General features: G+C 43.0%; 1 long non-coding RNA gene across 1 annotated transcript; it reads left to right on the top strand.

The window, feature by feature from the left end:
• The first annotated feature begins 301 nt into the window (after nucleotides 1-301).
• Nucleotides 302-1,309, top strand: LOC112972742. Its single transcript, XR_003255772.1, has 3 exons — nucleotides 302-480; nucleotides 1,035-1,114; nucleotides 1,223-1,309. It is a non-coding gene; the product is annotated as an uncharacterized LOC112972742 (long non-coding RNA).
• The last annotated feature ends 3,858 nt before the right edge of the window (nucleotides 1,310-5,167 follow it).

Raw genomic sequence — 5,167 nt, 5'->3', positions numbered from 1 at the left:
TCTGTGGTAAAGGTTGTACTCAATATTACTGCTCTGATGCAATCTTTTGGGGGTTTAGGCCTCCTCAATATCTCTGTCTGGGTGGACGGTCTTCAACACCATGGATCCAACTCGTGCTGTTTGCAACAGGAGCAGACTTTAACCCTGTGTGTCTTTTAGCAGCAGCTCTGCTTCTGAAGGAGGGTGTATGGTTTGTAGGATTCATCAAGTTTAATTTTTCAAGATCCAGCTCAGGAACAAACATTTTTCCTTTTCACCAGTGCTGCTGAGAAAGCAATCATTTTTTCTTTTGCAGTTTGGTGTCAGATGGAGATGCTTTACTGAAGAATAAGCAAGGAGAGGCAAGCCCTTGGGGACCTGACCTCAGTCAGGAAGCGATGCTGTAGATGATGCTGAAAGAGAGGCTGACCACTTGCAAGATCATGAGATTCATGCTGATGTTTCATAAGCTATCCGTTTGTTCATCCACATGAAACATGGGTAAAAAGATCATGTTGCATTTGATTATGTTGCTCTTCCAAATTCACAGGGTAGGTTTCCAAACCATATAAGTTGCTCTACATGTGTTTTGTCATCTGAACAATATTCAGCACTGCTGGCACTTTTTAATTTTCTGCATGTTTTAAACCACTGCAGATTCTGAAGTCCTTTTTATTTCATGAAGATTTCACTGTTTGAGTCCTTGAAAAATAAATTGAAGTTCCTTATATTACACTTTTGAGAGATGAAGCTGTGCCCATATGCTTTCACAGTTCCTGAAAATGGTAATACATAAATGGGAGTTACATGCATGCCTGAGGAACCTGGAAAGCTGGGAATGTTCCTAGCTGCAAAGAGGTCGATGGCCTAGGAAAGTTTAGCATGATGACCGTTGATAACAGAGGCATGTAAGAAGTTTGGAACATAGCAGGCACTTTTCTTTCTTTTTCCATCATTATTACTGTTTTCAGTATTACTTTTTGTTACATATGGTTTCTCAGAAGAAACCCCCCACTTAGTCTCTTATGGGCTCTCTCTCTCTCTCTACTCTCTAGAAGTTTGTGTGACAATCTTAGCTGCGGAAGGAAGAGAAAGAAGGGCTATAGTGAGGAGAGCAGGACCAGAAGGCTGCTGGGTAAGTGAATGCCAACTTAGACATGGTGAGAATTTCTTTTCTCTCATAGAAAATGTTAATTAAAAATAAAATTAAAAAAAATCTTTTTTTTTTTTTTTTTGTTCTCAGCAACTGCACTCCTGGAAACCATCAATTTTTCACTTTAGCCAAGTTTATCTAGAGTCTGGCTTTCCAAAAAAAAAAAGTTTTTTCAAAGCAGCAGAGATTTACCCAGAAAAGTATTTGGCTGAAACATACTGTCTGTTGAAAAACGGTTTTGAAGGAAAATTTCTGGCCAGCCTCAGTCTTTGCACTCAGCACTTTGGCTGGTCTGAGGCCTAATATCAGGCAGAGCGCAGACTGCTGTCATGCAGCAAACGACCTTCCTCCAGCATTTCTGAAGGTTGTTGGTTTTTCACAGAATAGTTTTGCCTTGTTAGTTCCTGGCACTTGGCAGCTTTAGCATCTTACCAAAGCATCTCTTCTGTGCTGTATGTAGCTAACACTGAAATACTGTATCTCTAAAGGTAAGAAAGCAGCCTGCCTAAGACGATGAAAACCTAAGGCCCAGATATCAGTTCAGGCTGAGTTGTGCTCGACAGAGAAATCTAACATGCATAAAGGTGGCTGATGCAGCTTCTGTGATTCCCAGGGTGTTGATGTTCTTCTGGAAAGTATTAGAGCAGCTTCAGTGCTGCTCCGACCTGGCCTGGCTCATGAATACTCGCAGTGGCACACTTGGGTGGGTTAGATCTCCCCTGTGCCCTTGCACAAGTGCTCTCCCTGCAAGGCTTGTACCCTGGGCTTTAGCAGCACCGGGAGTTTATCTTGTCTTCTCAGCACTACCTGGAGATTTCGCCATGCAGGGACAATGTGAGCCTGCCTCTTGGGACAGATTTGCAGCTTCTTTGTGTTACTGGAGCCATGCACAGGTCCTACTTTGACAGCCAAGATCCGGTGTAGAGGAACTCAGTGAGAGAGCCATGACGTCAGCTTCTCTCTCTGGTGAGAAACTCATATTAATGTTGGTGTATTTTCATCAAATATGTGGCTTAGAGTGAAAGGGTGCATTTAGCTTGTGGTCCCTAGAAACACGGTCCTGTTGTGGGGTCAATGGTGATAGAGATCTTGCATGGTTCATCTCAAACAAGGACATTTTCTGCATCTAATCTTTGAAGAGATGAGCAGATCTGCTAACAGACATCCTGAAAACACACTTCTGAATGTTCTGTATCAAATTTAATAGCCTGGTATTTTTTCCTAGCAAGTGATGAGTTTTTTATGATAATTAAAGTAATTGCTTTACTCTTCTTCCCCCATCATCTTGTTGTAAATCATTTCTTTACTCTGTCACAAATCTGTTGAGAGCATTAGGAGAAAAAGGAAAACCTAAAAATCCATCGCAAACAAAACTCTGCTCTACCTCACTGATTGTTCTCACAGCCATTAGCTACTCAGTGCCCCAGTTAGGTGGGGATGGCCTCTGAAAAGATTTCTCTTGTTTTCTAGAAACCTCTTTGTAAGAACAACATCAAAAAGATGACAGGGAACATCCACATATATTATTCCCTGTTAATACCAATACACTCTTTTCGTCTTTTTAAAAGCAACACCAGGTGAAGAAATCTGTGACGACCTGCAACAGAGCAACCTACTTAGCTCTGCTTTGAGGTGGGCCTGTTCTTAAGTAAAGAACTGCTCAAAACTTTTTGCAAACTCTATTCAGTGACTTCTTTGTTATCACAGAGACAGTGTTGGGTTTTGTAAATGCCTCCCTTTCCTGCAATTGCTAATAGTTCTTCAGATTATGGAAAATGGGAATGTGTGAGAAACTCTCACTTGCTTTTGACTGTTTGCTTTTCACACTTCTCTTTGCCTAGAAAAAAATCTAATGGATTTCTTTAATTTTTTTAAAATAGACTCTCTGCAGTCTGTTTTCTTTGTAAGGCCAAATACACTGGCACATTCATGTCCAGCATGCTGTGGGCTCTGCATCATTTAACTATAACCACTCTCAGCAAAACTGCCTGAAAAGATCATCATTTCAGTTGCAAAATCAAGCCTTCAGCTCCAGATTCATCCTTCTCCACTGTAGGCAACTAACCTAATTGAGATTTTAGGTAGATCCTATAAAGGTGTCCTCCTTTTCTCTCCATTAACAGTGGAAGCCAGGGGTGACTGAGCTCCTAACTTGTTTAACTCAGTTACATGTCTGAAGTGTGGTGGGATGAGTCCAGGTCACTGCCACATGCCCTTTGTGCATCTGTACTGGAGTTAAAAACAGCATCACAGAGCACAGGACCCAGCCTCGGGTGTTGGAGGCTGCCCTTGTTATTCACAGTAGGGTTTGCAGCCTTGCTTCCTGTGTGTTCTTCTGGTCCCCTCTGAAAGCAGAACTAGTGTTTTCTGGGCAGGTTTTTTTCCTGGAGCTCATTGCCTTCTCTGTGCTCTGCAGACTGTAGAGAACTAATTTTGCCCCATCACCGAGAGATAAAGGATTGCTATTTCCCTCTTTTTGTTAATAGGAAACTAAGGGAGGGAGAAGGGAAGGGTAAAAATTTCCATGAGCTTTGGGCTCTTGCAGTTGCAATGTAATCTATACTTTTAGGGCTAGTCCATCTCTTCCAGAGAAACAGCCCCTTTCAGATAGAGGAGTGTTTGGGTATGGGACTTGGTATCCATGCAGCTAAATAAAACAGCGTCCAGTAGAGAGCTTAAGCAGTGGATAGTAATTATCCATATGGCTTAATTGTCAGCTTACTATCTGCCATGGTCAGGCTGTGCCAACCGGCAGTCTGTGTGGCTAAGGGAAGATCATGTTCCAGAGATCATCCCTCACAGGCAGGATGGTGACACCATACAGTGCCTGGCTCCCTCCTTGGTCCTCTGACACCCTCCAGCAAGCTTTTCTTCCTCAAACACTCCTATATGCCCTTGGGCCATACTGTGGGGCATGTATACTCTGCATGCACTTCCCATAAAATTATCACTCTGCTGAAATCACATGATATGTTTAAGTCCCATGATTTCAGACATTTTGAATTAACCACCATTTCCTGTCCTAATAATGTCTTAAGGCCACAAAGAGCATTACATGGGCCCCAGATGAGATGCAGGGCCAAGTCTATGCAGGGGCACTTGGCCTCAGCCCTGGCCCTGTTTCTGTTTAGCAGTAGAGAGAGAGGCAGAGATGCTGGAGGTCTGGGGCCAGGCAGCTCTGCAGAGAAGGAGCAGGTGACAGGGCGCTGACTGGGTCTTGTGTCAGACCTGGAGGGACTGGAGGGAGCTCCTGCTGTTTAGGAGAACTGGGCAAGAGCCATCYGGAGCACAGACGCTTTGGCAGAAGGCTCTTCTTTGGGCCATAAGGAAAGCAGTTTGGAGATTTATGCAAGCTGATGGTGCAGCCGAGAAGTGATGCCCTGAAGGCTGGAGCAGCCATTGCCTGTTGGGATGGAATTTGTCTGTGCTAGTTGTCCAGGGTCTTTTTGTAGTCTATGGCAAGAGGTATATGATTCACATGCTCTATTTTAGATGTCTGAAAGATCTTTAGATCTTAGTGAAGTGAAGCACATCCTGAAAGTAGGTAGACAATTGCACTTGGATGAATGACTCTCCCCTTTGTGCTGGCACGGGTGCAGGAAGTTGACAGCCTGAGACCATTTTGACTTTTTTTTTTAGCACTATTTGATACCAGGGCTAAATGCAGCAAATGTTCTGCTCCATGGGAACTTCTGCACGTTTGACACCTCTCCTAGCCCTGTCACTGACAGCTAGAACAAAGCTAGGATATATGGGACTTCATCACAGAAGGGCATATCTGTTTCTATCAGAAAAAAAGAAAAAAGGCAAATATTTCTGATAATTTTTGTTCATGCAAGTCTGCAAGGCTTTTTTTCCCCACAGAAACATAAATTGGGAAGTACTTTTTGCTTGTACGTGTCCTCTGTAAATCCTGTGGTTTGCACTCCTTACAGCCCTAGTTACTTGCTAGCAACAAGTAGTTACCATTTTCTATTGTTATTTTTAGAACCCAAATATAAACGGTACAGTAAATGCAGAGCAAAAAAAAAATAG

This window comes from Apteryx rowi, unplaced genomic scaffold (genome assembly GCF_003343035.1).
Source record: "Apteryx rowi isolate R43461 unplaced genomic scaffold, aptRow1 scaffold_5, whole genome shotgun sequence".
NCBI classification, from domain to species: Eukaryota; Metazoa; Chordata; class Aves; order Apterygiformes; family Apterygidae; genus Apteryx; species Apteryx rowi.
The sequence above is the reverse complement of the archived record's forward strand: the minus strand, read 5'-3'. Positions and strand labels throughout refer to the sequence as shown.